The sequence below is a fragment of the Nyctibius grandis genome, chromosome 5 (genome assembly GCF_013368605.1).
Source record: "Nyctibius grandis isolate bNycGra1 chromosome 5, bNycGra1.pri, whole genome shotgun sequence".
In the NCBI taxonomy this organism is placed as follows: Eukaryota; Metazoa; Chordata; class Aves; order Nyctibiiformes; family Nyctibiidae; genus Nyctibius; species Nyctibius grandis.
Genome location: NC_090662.1, coordinates 34368555 through 34382886, shown reverse-complemented (window position 1 = coordinate 34382886; position 14332 = coordinate 34368555). Strand labels below are relative to the sequence as shown.

The window sequence follows — 14332 nt, the reverse complement described above, 5'->3', positions numbered from 1 at the left end:
TGTATTGACAAATACAATTCTTATGTAATTAGCAAGCTTTAAGTGATATTAAAATACAACTGTACTATACAAGTACAGGCCAGTCAGTCTCCCCTCTGTGCCTGGCAAGATCATGGAGCAGATCCTCCTGGAAACTATACTGAGGCACATGGAAATCATGGAGGTGATTGGTGACAGCCAACATGGCTTCACCAAGGGCAAATCATGTCTGACAAATTTGGTGGCCTTCTATGACGGGGTTACAGCACTGGTGGATAGGGGAAGAGCAACTGATGTCATCTACCTGGACCTGTGCAAAGCATTTGACACTGTCCCGCACGACATCCTTGTCTCTAAATTGGAGCGACATGGACTTGACTGATGGACCACTCGGTGGATAAAGAATTGGCTGGTGGATAAAGAATTGGCTGGATGCTCGCACTCAAAGTTATGGTCAATGGCTCAATGTCCAAGTGGACACCAGTGACAAGTGGCGTTGCTCAGGGGTCAGTATTGGGACTGGTCCTGTTTAACATCTTTGTTGGTGACATGGGCAGTGGGATTGAGTGCGCCCTCAGCAAGTTTGCTGACGACACCAAGATGTGTGGTGTGGTCGACATGCAGGAGGGAAGGGATGGCATCCAGAGGGACCTTGACAAGCTTGAGAGCTGGGCCTGTGCAAACCGCATGAAGTTCAACAAGACCAAGTGCAAGGTCCTGCATGTGGGTCGGGGCAATCCCAAGCACAAATACAGGCTGGGCAGAGAATGGACTGAGAGCAGCCCTGAGGAGAAGGACTTGGGGGTGATGGTTGATGAGAAGCTCAACATGAGCCGGCAGTGCGTGCTTGCAGCCCAGAAGGCCAACCACATCCTGGGCTGCATCAAAAGAAGCGTGGCCAGCAGGTCGAGGGAGGTGATTCTGCCCCTCTACTCCGCTCTCGTGAGACCTCACCTGGAGTACTGCGTCCAGCTCTGGGGCCCCCAACATAAGAAGGACATGGAGCTGTTGGAACGAGTCCAGAGGAGGGCCACAAAGATGATCAGAGGGCTGGAGCACCTCTCCTATGAAGACAGGCTGAGACAGTTGGGGCTCTTCAGCCTGGAGAAGAGAAGGCTCTGGGGAGACCTCGTAACAGCCTTCCAGTACCTGAAGGGTGCCTACAGGAAAGCAGGAGAGGGACTTTTTACTAGGGCAAGTAGTGACAGAACGAGGGGGAACGGTTTTAAACTGAAAGAGGGCAGATTTAGATTAGATATTAGGAAGAAATTCTTTACTGTGAGGGTGGTGAGACACTGGAACTGGTTGCCCAGAGAAGTTGTGGCTGCCCCCTCCCTGGCAGTGTTTAAGACCAGGTTGGATGAGGCTTTGAGCAACCTGGTCTAGTGGAAAGGTGTCCCTGCCTGTGGCAGGGGAGTTAGAACTAGATGATCTTTAAGGTCCCTTCCAACCCAAACCATTCTATGATTCTATACAACATATAAACAAAATAAGTTGCATAATTGCTGTATCAATATTTTATTACTAAAAAGTGTGGGGGGTTCTTCTTTCAGATGAATAAGACTATGATCCTCTGACTCAAAGTAAGAAGAGTTACAATAGGCTTAAGAGAAGGGAATAAAGTATTGACACCAAAGGTATATAAAGCTAGAACACAAGACGCACGTCAAGTCAGAAAGTGTTACAAAGATCATCTAGCATTTGCTGATACCATTTTCAATATGAATCCTTTACAGTCAGCAACATGCATAGTTATACTGGTTTAAACAAAAAGTAAAGGCAGAAGTTGTATTTTATTAGAAATTCCTAAATGGTTTCAAATATAAATATTATATAAAGAACAGTTATTCATCTGTCCTAAGAATCATATATTTCTTGAAAGAAAATTCCTTGTACCATGAATTTAAAGGAGGAGCTGGAGTGTTCAATGAGGAAGACACCAAGATATTCCTATGCTTTCCACACGACTTAATGTTTTTAACTGCAACATTTTCACTTTCCAGTGTATCATCAGGTTTCTGTACCTATTTAATGGACTTATTATTGCTATTCATACAAAGTATGTTTGTACAGCAGCCTGATTCTGAGTGACACACAGAAGTGCTGCTTCAATTAAAATTAATTTAGAAGCATATTCCTAACGAAGCATCTTAACAATAAACATAACTTGCAACAGAATCTCAGAATAATATTTTATCCTCTATTTTGCAGAAAGAGAACGTTTCTTCCTTTTTCCATTAAGTGGGATGAAAAAAGAAGGAGCAAAGAATCATATTTTCAGATGCACTGTATAGAAATGTTATTTTTAATGGAGGGAAAAAAGGAGCCATTCTCTGTATAACTGCAAACTGACAACTTTTTTTGTCCTTGTACAGGATTATCTTTTGCCACTCATTTCACACAGGTAGCCCTAAAGTTTTTTCCAACTGGCACACACTTTAACTTTCAAACATTCTTTGACTGGTTTTCAAAAATATTGGTGAGACTGAGCTGTCGACTCTTAGTTGGTTCAGCAAAACACAAGCCATTCTGAGGACAAGTACTTCGTCTTCACGCTGCCTACATGTATGCACTCCTTCTTTAAGAAAATTGAATAATGGCTGATTTTCTCTGGAAAAGTAAAAGAAAAAGCACTTGTCTTAAAAAGACTATATTGTAGCATAAGAGAAGGAGGCAATTTCCTTACCCAACTTCTATGCCAATTACCAAGCTGTGCAGCTTACAGCTCTCACTTACTGGAAGCTAGCACCTGCCAACTGTCACTAGACCAACAGAGAAAAAAAGAGACACAGTAATGTTTAGATACACTTCTGCAGTCAGAACTACCAAAAAAAAAAATCCACACTATTTGCACTATCTGTAAAATCATAAGAGAATATTTCTTAAAGTCTGCAACAAACATTTCTGCTTTTCTGTCACATTGAACTGAGAAAACATTTAAACCCAAAGCTCTCGATGAGCAATTTAAGAAACTGATGTATAAAGGTTTCCTTCATTCCTTTCAGCTGTCTTCTAAGGCAGACTTCTAGGTCTGACTAACTGAAAAACAAGAATACAGGTGTTTGTACTTATCTACATGCAATAATGCAAAACTTTGCAACTAAAAAGCTCATCCTTATAAGTGTCTCTATCTTCCTACAAACTAACTGAAATATAAATTAATTGGCAGACTACAATTCCTCCCTCAGAAGTGGTCCAATTACATACAGTAAGTCACAAATGCATGCAAAAATGTGTGTAATATGCCAATATGAAAGATTATCTTTATTTGAAAACATTTATAAAGTAGATGTACAGGAAGAACAATAAAATTGTTTAAAATATAACAGCAACAACTGAACTACAAATGCTTAGAAAACAGGGCATTTTGTGCATGCAAAAGTGAAAAGTTTTAACAAAAAACATTGTCCATAGTTTCAGTATAATCAAATATCAAGCAGTTTCTTGAAATGCTTGGCTTGAATTAAAGTTTCAGATTTTTTTCTATTAAATCTTCACATTATGATTAAAAATAATAATCCTGCTATATTAATTTGCATCTTTGATTTGATTATATGCTCCTGTACTTAATACAGGAAAATCTGTCCTTATCTGGTACTACAGTCATCTTCATCTTTCTGTCTTTATTTTTTTAGGTATTTTGAGAGACGGCAGGCTTACAGTTCAAATTATGAATTAGGTATCAGGTTTCCATATTACATCCTGGGATCACTTGAAGCCCACAGTCCTGGCCTGGCAAGCCTTCTGAGATGCTGCTGTTCTGAAGTTACCATTCAATTAACAGCAAACATGTTCACAGACTAAGTCAGGACCTCCAATTCTTGGGTGCCTTTCATGAGAACAAAGTCTGAAAGACAACTGCCTCTAAGCAGACAGATAATTCCACAGGTAATTATGTTCCAAACTGGAAGAATCTTGAAGAGCCTAGCATCACAACTGCAGGAAAAAAAGAATTGGCTGCCCTCCTGCTACTTGTTGAAATCTGTCTCAGATGACTCTTTTTGAGACACAGTCGGTAAACTTATGAGCCGCCCTAATCAAGACTAGGCCAAAAATCAGACTACTTATTTTAAATCACTGATGTGAATTTAAGCTCATGGAGACAACTTCAGACTGAAGTACAGAACAGGCTAGGCAAATTAAGAAATGTGTGTTAGCACTCATTATCTATTACCTCCTCAGACCCAGCTTCTCATCACTTCCTACGCCTAGGAGTGAGATCAAGTTTACCCAGGGGGTTCTCCCCAGGTCATCAAGAGAACTTCCAGGGAAGATGAGAGAAATACCCTGAACAAAAGCCAGGTTTACAAGTTTTAAATTGGCCATGAATAAGAAAAAGTGACAAGCAAATATTATTAGGAATGTGTATTTAACAACTGATTCTCCTGGAGTAGGAAAGAATTAGTCCCTGGACTCTCTGGAATGATGACCTGTGTTGTATGAAGCTGAACTGGAATTACCCTGCCGGTGAACCAAAATTTCCAAAGTGTAGTTTATTAGCTATACAGACAACCATATTTCCCTTTGAATAATTTTGTTATCTTAGATTACAATGTCTCCAAGTCAAACTGCCAAATAACTGCTCTTTGGTTGCTTGCACACTCCATTAAATAGCACAGTATCTATAGCTAGTACCCACACAATAAATGTTTTCCCTTTCATAAAAAGAGATTTGGTATCTATAAAAAAATATTAATACCTCATTAACCATGAAAATCCTTGAAAAATAGGCCAAGAATATCCTAAATGTTTGGAGTGCTTTAGTTTAGACAGTCACAAACAAGTATCAAAGTAGTTCTACCTAGAAGTGTGCTGACCTGAGCAAGGGGCTGTCTAGAGGCAGGTGCCAAACCACTAAAATAAAAATTACATTTCAAGGTGCTCCATATACTTCACTGTACTTATATGAATCCACCAGTTTTTCTTCAAGCTGGTCTGCAAAGAATGTCTGAAAGCTGAGTAGTTCTGTAGTATAAAATACTGTAGGTGCTTTGAAAGTATTAAATAATAACACAGCAGTAAATTGTGACATATTCTCATTGGTTTATGTGGTATAGCAGAATTTTTTTGACAGTGGCCAAAAAGGCACATACATTTTTTTTCCATACTTTCCTTTCTTCTGTTGTCATACCAGTACTAGTAAATGTTAGCATAGATGTGGAAAAAGAGTGTTTGGTGTTTAAAAAAAAACAAAAAACCCACACACATAGGAAACCTTCGTGACTATTTGCAGGCTTTACCTAATCACTGTCAGTTAGCAACATTCCCAAGGATAAGATCAGCTAAAAAATATTCAGTAGGCCACAAAAGCTTGCTACATGAATGTAAATAAAACTGAAGTAACATGTAAGTATATGGTATTACACTAAAGTATGGTTCTTTCAGAGTTGTCCTGGTTAAAAAAAAAAACAAACCACCATCCTAGACCTCTGTCCTTCCTTCCAGCATATGAATAGGCAAGGCCTGAATTATATAAAGCTTCTGTAACTTCAGATATAAACGTCACACTGGAGTGGAGTTAATCACTTTGAAGAAAAGAAAAGTCTTTATATCTTTTGAACGCTTCAAATAAGATCTCATAGAACTGAGACAAAACAGGTTTTATGGTTCAGACACATTTAAGACTGGGTCAGCTGGTCTGTAGAGAACCCACAGAACGTGTTACAATAAAAGGATGTGAGCGGAAATGGCAACAGCTGTGCGTTACTACAAACCTGGGGCTGCGTTAACTACAAAACTTTCTTTATGCCTTTAAGTTTCTGTAGGACTCTGCCATTCTGAGCAGCAGATTCAAAACTCCCATTTCCACAACAACAAAATACTTGGTTTAGTCAGATTTATCTTTTTCTGTATCTCACCTATACAGCTAAGCAAAAATAAATCTTTCTTCTCAGACATACCACTTTCCTCCATGCCCTAAAATCATATTTTGTAATCACACAGCCTAATAATAAATGAACTGGCAAATTGCTGGTAATGAAAATGCAATCAAGTCTTTTTCATTCAAAACCCTTTAGTCATCTCAATTATTCTTAGCTAATAAAACACAGATCACCATCACATCAAAAACAAAAAGCTATTTAATATTTTTAAAACAATTTTCTGCTCCACTATCCCAGAGGGAGAGTTTACACTGGTTTTGCTCCTGATTCATATTCAATATGATTTTTTTCCAAGAAGAAACAGAGAGCAGTATTTCAGTTCAGGAAAATCCCTCAAGTAATGACTCATTTTTTGCACATATTGGCGGAAGGTCCCCAGAAGAATAAAAAGCATCCATTACCAAGTTAAGTACACTTCATCTTTCTTGTTAATTTCATTAATACAATGCAAGTGCCTCAAAGTACTGTTTACACTGACATTTTAATAATGCAATTTAGTAACTTCTAAACTCATTTCTTAAAAATCATCCTACTTGAGATTATCTGCTTCTCTTTCCTTTAGTTATTTTTGGGGTATTTATTAGAGATAACTTCTGTCTTCAGTCCACTATCTTCAAATAGAAATGCACTGGGAAAAAACAAATGCCGTGTATATAGATATGTTTGTGTATGTATATAAATATATGTTCATGTAATAGTGACTGGATGAGGCCATATCAATGTGTCAGATGAGACAGTTATGTATTTTTTCCATTATGCAATTTTTTAATAATTTTAATTAGGTTTTGTTGATGCTTTCCAAATTCTTATATTGTAAACACCAGCTACTTAAAAGGAAATTAATTCTTCATTTAAACTGCTAATACCACGCTTACACAGATAAACTGTTTATAAACAGACAAGAATTTTGAGATAAATTGGTTGTGACAGGAATTATTCACCATATACTGTAATTTTTCAGTCAATGCATCAGTAAATTTTGCAAAAATCTACTTTTCAGTGGGGCAGATCAACATCAAGAAATGAAAGGCAATGAACTACGATGATGAGCCAAAGAACAGAGGATCTTATTCAGCATTCCCTCCACAAGTCTGAGGATAAGGTTTTTCTCCTACACTGACCTAAAAAAAAAAATCTAAAAAAAAATAAAACCAAACCCAAAGTATCCATCTGACAAGACCTAATGCAAAACTGAAACGGGAGATGTTTAAATAACAAAATATAACTGAGGTATCACCCCAGTTGTTTAGAATAGAAGTCAGTACTGGCACTATTCCACTAGTTATTCTTCAGTGGGGTTTTTTTTGCAATAGACGGCACAGTTCTTACGTGTTATATAAAGAGTCAAGAAAGAAATGAAAGTAATCAGAAAGAAATTCATACATAATTTTTTAAGCTCAGATAATGCTGAACTTTCACATTAATTACTCTTCAGTTTGTGACTTTCAAAAACAACCTACTACAGTCAAGCTGTAGACTAGTTCTGCCATTGTGACGGCCTGATTATGCCCTTTCCAGGGCTATCATTGCCACACCTAGTGTAAGCAGCAGAACTGGATACTTTTTCAAAATGTTAATATGTTAAAAATTTTTTTAAAATTACAGGGCCAGGTAAAGTCAGAGGGAAAAGGTATAATAAAAATCAAGAGCAAAGAGATATCACGAAGTGACAAGAAGAAGGGGAAAAGGATCATTTACGATGCCTGTCTTCCCAAGATGTATTTCAACAGTAGCTGGTGTCCCTTGGAGCTCCTTTATAATGAAAATCTGAAGTGGAAACTGTTCAATATTCCAAAGTTCATTTTTATAGAAGAACTAAACTGTAGACAGCTGATGAAAGGGGAGCTGGGCTTCTGGCAATAGTACAACAGAGTGATGGCCTTATTCTTCACAAGAAGAAATATGGAAAACAAAAAATGTATATTTCTAGCTGTTCTTTCTCATTTGTCTTAATCATTATTTTCTTTTTGCTTTGCTCAAAAATGTTCATAGTGAAAAAATGCAATACTTGGCTAAACGTACTACTAGCAACAGCAGTGAGTCTTCTAACTTCTAGAAACAGCAAGCCTTATCAATAGGTAGTTATCGTACTAGGCACTTTTACAAGTTCAGAACCAGTCACTCTTCTGTTGTCCCAACCCTCTGCTTGAGACAGGGCACCTAGTTATCTCCCCCGTTCAGCAAGCACTGATTCCACTCCCTGGAAGTGTTCAAGGCCAGATTGGATGGGGCTTTGAGCAACCTGGTCTGGTGGAAAGGTGTCCTTGCCTGTGGCAGGGGGGCTGGAACTAGATGATCTTTAAGGTCCCTTCCAACCCAAACCATTCTATGATTCTATGATCATTCCCAGAAAGATGAGCACCTTAACTAGGTACAACATTGAGACGTTAACAGCCTGTTGCACCTATCACAGAATCACAGAATCAACGAGGTTAGAAGAGACCTCTGGGATCATTGAGTCCAAATCCAGTGTTCGTTTTAAATATTTACATTCTGATTAAGTGTGTGAGATTTTGTTCGAAAAATATGTTTCATAACATAAAATGGCTGTATTAATAAAAGGGATCCTTTCTTCTGATGAAACTGAAGAGGCATCATTACTTAAGTACTACAACTTGTTACAACATACCAATGTTAACTGACCAAGCTACTGAATCCCCATAAATTATCTCCCATAAAACAGACCTATAATATAACATCAAGCCTACCTAATGCACACAGCAAATCTAGCAGTGAATTTAAAATACAATTACTAATGAAAACTAAAAAGGGAATTCAGTCTGTAAGATCCAAGATTTCATTCAGATGTTAAATATTTTGCCTGTTGGCACAGCTATCCTTCCCCTTTCAGAAAGTACTGTTCGGACTGTATATTGATGTTTCCCCCTCCTAGAGAATGGCAGGATAACATCATAGGATAAGTCACGTTGTAAGGGACATCAGAAGGTTTCTAGCCCAACCTCCTGGTCAAAGCAGGGCTGGCTAAGACATTAGATTTCTGGGGGCTTTATCCATTTGAGTCTTGAAAACTTCCAAGGAGGGCAACTGAAAAACTTCTTTGAGTAATCTGTTCCAATGCTTGACAACACCTTTCCTTGATTTTTACAAATTAAATTTAGCAGTTGTTAATCTGAAGTGCACTACTCAAGTTTTATGGATAAGAAGAACAATTTCATGCAGAAACTAATACAGCAGTAAATCCAAGTACATGCTGAACAACTTTGAGTACTGGCTTGACCAGGAACCAACAGCAACTTACAGTTACGCTTGTGTTCAACTATTTTGCTGAACTGGAGAAAATTGAATTGTCTATGCTAAAGCAGGATGTTTCCAATACAGCTATAAAAAGAACACCCATCTCGTGACTAAATCATGATCTCTATGCTATAAACTAACTCCTTTGCACAGGAACAACACTTAATCTGGCCACCATGTGTCAGTTATAAAAGTATTACATAAATAGAAGCAAAGAACTTGTCAAATATGTATATTTCTTCGTTCCAACACCGCACTGCTCATATGAACTCTCAAGAAGATTCCACAGATACGAAAATGTTTTTACATATTGTCTCACATTAATTATAGCATTCAGTCTGTGGTGCAAACTGTAACTCATCCACGCCCCCTATTTCAGACAGGAGAGCTACTAAGTTACTGCAAATAGTATTTTTATCACATCAAAAGGACTACGTTATGTAAACAAAATACTATGGTGCAGTGGTAACTTCACCAGTCAGAGTTTTATTCAGATCTCAACTCAGTGAGAGGCTTACATCTTCTTTTTGTAGGTATTCCTCTGAAGTAGTTGTAACAAACCTTAACATGAAAGGAAAAAAGTAAGTATAAACCCAAACCCAACCCAAATCATCACTTTTTTATTTGCAAGCCCAGAAACCACCAAAACTAGCAGTTAAGCAAAAATACAGTATATCCTCCTGTCAGAATTGCTGATGTCTCTTCATAATTAGGACTATTTAAGTTGCTCAGCATTTCTAATGTTTACTACTACTTACAACTTTGGCAGTGTCCTGTCTGTCCTTGCTTTCTGCCAATGCACATATAGAAACACATACTTACATACCTCATTGAAAAATTCGTTCAAGAGTTCAATTTTTAAAAGGAAGAAAGAAGGAAAAACATCATTTTTTTTCTTCTTTCTTTCAGCAAAAGTGTCTTTTACTTCAAACAACGTTAGCGACTGTGGTTTGAAGCCATCAACATAGGCAAGCTTTGAGTTAATGCTATGCTCTTTCCTGTAGCTCTGAAAATGTACCAAAAACTAACCAACTTCTTAGAAGAAAGTACTGTGTTGCTTCAGTGCAGAAGAACAAAAGCCACCTTATGGTCTACAAAAAGGAGTAAAAATTGAGACCAATGTCTGGTAAGAGCACAGAAAAAGTGACTGGAGACTGAGAAGATAAGGAGACTAGTCTGGACTGATGTAGCAAATCAAGAAGAGGAAGCTCTGGGGAATAAAGAAAAGTAAATGGAAGGAACACTGACAGGCAAAAAGCATGGAGAGACAGGACTGGCTGAGACAAGAAACTTAAGACAAATTTGGAATGGTCAAGACCAGGAATACCTAAAAAATGAAGACTGACACTGGCTACAGGAGGATAAGGAGACTGTCATTAGGATACATGTATAAAGGATGAAGTTTAAAGGACTGTGCTTGCAGAAGACTGGCAAAAGAGACCTCATCTGCCATGATACATTCTCTCTAAAGCCTAGAATAGAAAGGACTCCAGCCTTTCACCACCTTTCCACTATTAGAAGTACCTGTGCAAATGCAGGACAAACTACGCCATTCTGCTTTATCACTGGTGTATATAAAAGGGACTGAACTCTCATAATGCTATCACTCATCACGCTAAAAGTTCCAGAGCTTTTGCAAAGGATTCAACTTTTCTAATCCTGTTGATAACCACTGTGGGTCCAATACAGTAACATAAGAAGAAATTTACTTTGAGAGTTGAAAATTTTCTGCATTTTCTTTCCTTGTGTTTTTTTCTTTTTAATTCCCTTAAGTTTAATTTTTCTAGGTTTTAAGAAAGTACATGGGACATGTATGCATATTTTACTCCACTAACAACATGAAAGAATTTTATTAAGTTTACTAAATCAACCACTCAAAAGTTATAAAATGACAAAACTGTTGTCTGTGCAACCATAATTCACTTCCCTTGAGTGTGTACATTTTTATGCAATATTTAAATAAACATGTACTGCTTTGTCAAAGTTACTTGCCTTATTCAGTGCACTGGATGAACATGCACAGAAGATTATACACAACCTAATGCAGGTAAGACTCTTGTCTTGCCTACTGAAGAACAGGAGTATGTGTAGTAAATGAGGCAGGACTTGCAGAAAGAAAAAGGGACAGGGGCTCTGTAATATGCCACAAAGGCTTTAACGATTAAAGTCCTTCCTTTTGTAGTTTCCTGCATTCCTCTTACTGTCATGCTCAGCATTTAACATAAAATTTCCATAGTTTGTAATTAACTGTGAATTCCTCTTTTTCCCATCCGCTCTGCAGATACATTCACAGATGTGTGGAGCACTCAGGACTGTTACTAAAAGCAGTGGCAGTTGTAACTTGAGCAAACATATTTACGAGAATTATAGAAACTTCAGATTGGACACCAAAAATGAGTGAATACTTTTCACCTAACCCTCTTTGTGCCTCTGTTCACCATCTGTAAAAGTCTTGTCTCATCTTAGGTAGTGTTTGATAAACTAACAATTATTTGTGAGGCATTCTAATCATGTAATGATAAGCATTTTAGCAAAGCCCATACAGATGTTATCAATTCTGTCTTCAAAGCAGAGTTGAGTAATGTGGAGTAAATAAATCATAGGCTCACATAGTGATCAATGAAAAATACTGAATTGCGTTAAGTGAGCTCCATCCATCCCATGCACTGAATTAGACAGGGTTCCTGTAGAGAAAAGATAGTATGTGATCATGTAGTTAAGGCTGTATCGGAAAGACATGCTCAAAAAGGCACTTAGAAGCTCTTTGTTCCATAACCTTAATAACGTGGAATTTTTTCTACAGAAGGTGTTTAATATACTTGATTTAAGATTCTATGAAATCAAGTAAGGTCTTGCATTATGCAGCTGTGTTGAGGTTGCATTACTTTTTGGTGTGTGTCAGAAGTAAAACTGGAAATCTCTTGTTGGTTTAGAACAGCATTGTAGCTAATACAAGCATGGACAAGGACAGAAGTGTTTTTCTTAACTTCTTCTTCCTTTTTTTGCAAAATTTAGGGATGGATAAGGTATATTTTGATGTAATGTCAACTATCACTAAACCCAAATACAAAAACTAAGCAACTGACACTGATAATACACATTCAAATGCAAACAAACAAACGCTTCATACTATCAACAGGTTCCTGACGCATTAACCAAAGTTCTTATTAAAGATATTTTGGTTGGTTATTATTATTATTTTTATGACATGGGCCAAAGATCATCCTTTCATAGGGATTTGTACAGTATTTGCACTGCAAGAAAGACATTTAAAAATTAGTAAGAGTAGAAGAGAAAAATTGAGAATTTTTTATAACTTCAGGTTATTTCAGAAAGCCTTCCCATGCTCTCACGCAATTTCAAGTCCTGTGTTCATTATTTTTAACTGGTTGACAAGTCATTTTATACAAAAGACTGATACTAAGTAAAGTATATTTGTTAACACCTCATTTGGTACAACCACCTCTGCACAGGTGGCTGCACTTTTAGGCGATCTTTTGCCTAAGTTATACACACCAGTAATTACATAATGGTTTATTTTTAAAACCTTAAAGAACCCTTTAAATATTTTTTTAATGTGCTTTAATATAACAACCGTTGAAACCATTCTTAGCTCACGGGTCATAGTTTACTTTCATTACTAAATGGAGCACAGTTGATTAACGGCATAGATAATCTCCGGTAGGTTTTATAAGCAGAATTAAACAGCGCTTCATAGAGCAGATGGAATTCCTAAAGAGCCCCTCACTCAGCCTGCAGCTCAGGCACAGCATCACGGGCACGCTCGGCCCCTCCAGGTGACTTTTAGCAGAGCTCAGCAATGGCCATGTCCGCAAGCGGTATTTCTGTCCTCACCAGCAGGTGTTACTACAGTCAGTCTGAATTACTGCCATTTACGGCAAAGTGACACAGAAAAGAAGCGTGATTAGCATTTGACCAGGGGAAAGCAAAGTCAAACACTACTATTTTTACTGCAAGAAGGTGCAATGAAAAAAAATCCCTTTTTAGCTGATCCTCACTAAATACACCCAAAACGCAACCAAGCAAATGAGACGGAGCAAGGCTGCCTCTGGGCGTGCAGGCTGCTCCCAGACAACCGGCGCACAGCCGCGGTGCTGAAACGATGCGCTGTAAGGACACGGTGCGGGTACGTTTTTCCACGCGCTGCCAAAATCTGTACGGGCGCCAGTAAGAACCAGAGACGGAACCGAGGATCGGGTGTTCCCTGCGGCACCTCGCCCGGCTCCTCCAGCGAGGAGGCAGCCGCCTCTCCCCCCGCCACCGCCCGGGGACACCATTCGCGAGAGGATTACCCAGGAAAGGCGTCCCACTTTCGGCAGCCCGGGGGTCCGAGTAATCCCGTCCCCAGCGTCCAGACGCCCTGGGGCGGGGGGGCGGATGCTCGCCCACCCCACTCACTTCTCGCGCCGTGTAACGGCCACCGCCCCCGGCCGTCCCACAGGAGCGGGCCCCGCCGCCCAGGCCCGGGCTGCGGTACCACCCGTGGGCCAACGCCGCGTCCGCGGGCCGTGGGGGAGCTCGGGGCTGCCCACACCTGCCCCAGCTTCGCCGTCCGCACCGGGAAAACTGCCTCCCCGCCGCGGCAGGGCCCCCGCCTGCTCAAACCCACCGCGCCGGGTCGCTCCCCGGCACCATCCGCTGCCGCGGGCTGCCCTCTCCCCTCACCGGAGCCAGCGCCGCGGCGGCGGCTCTTACTCGCGTCTCTAAAGCGGGCGGGGGGCACACCGCCGCACCCGCTACGAAGCGAGCCGTGCCCTACCTGCGCAGTGCTGCCGCACAGCCGGGCTGTCAGCCCGCGGCGTCCCGCCTCAGCTGCGCACACGGGCGACGGCTCGGAACGGCACGGCACGGCACGGCCCGCCGCCCGCCTGACAGCCGCCCGCGGGGGCGCCGGGGCCGAGCGGGGCGCGGAGAACGGCGGCGGCTGATTGGACAGGGGTGATGTCACTCGTGCGCGCGCGCAGCGGTGAGGGGAGAGCGGGAAGCGGTGAGGGGGGGCGTGAGAGAGAGCGGGGAGAGGTGAGGGGAGAGCGGGGAGGGGAGAGGAGCGGGAACAGGTGAGGGGGGAGAGCGCGGAGAGCCGCGGGGAGCGGGAGCGGAGGGGTGTGGCGGGAGCGGAGTGAGGAGAGCCGCGGAGCGGAGGTTAGGGGCGAAGGGGCAGCCCTGCCGCACCAGCCGGCAGCGCGGGCTGCGGT

At 40.6% G+C, this 14332-nt stretch overlaps 1 protein-coding gene across 1 annotated transcript in view; it reads right to left on the bottom strand.

Annotated features, from left to right (window-relative positions):
• Positions 1-14002, bottom strand: part of CNTN1 (contactin 1) — a 266198-nt gene extending 252196 nt beyond the window's left edge. The window contains exon 1 of the mRNA XM_068400703.1: positions 13897-14002. The gene's annotated coding sequence lies outside the window, so the exon portion shown is untranslated. The remainder of the gene's footprint in view (positions 1-13896) is intronic.
• Positions 14003-14332: the final 330 nt, after the last annotated feature.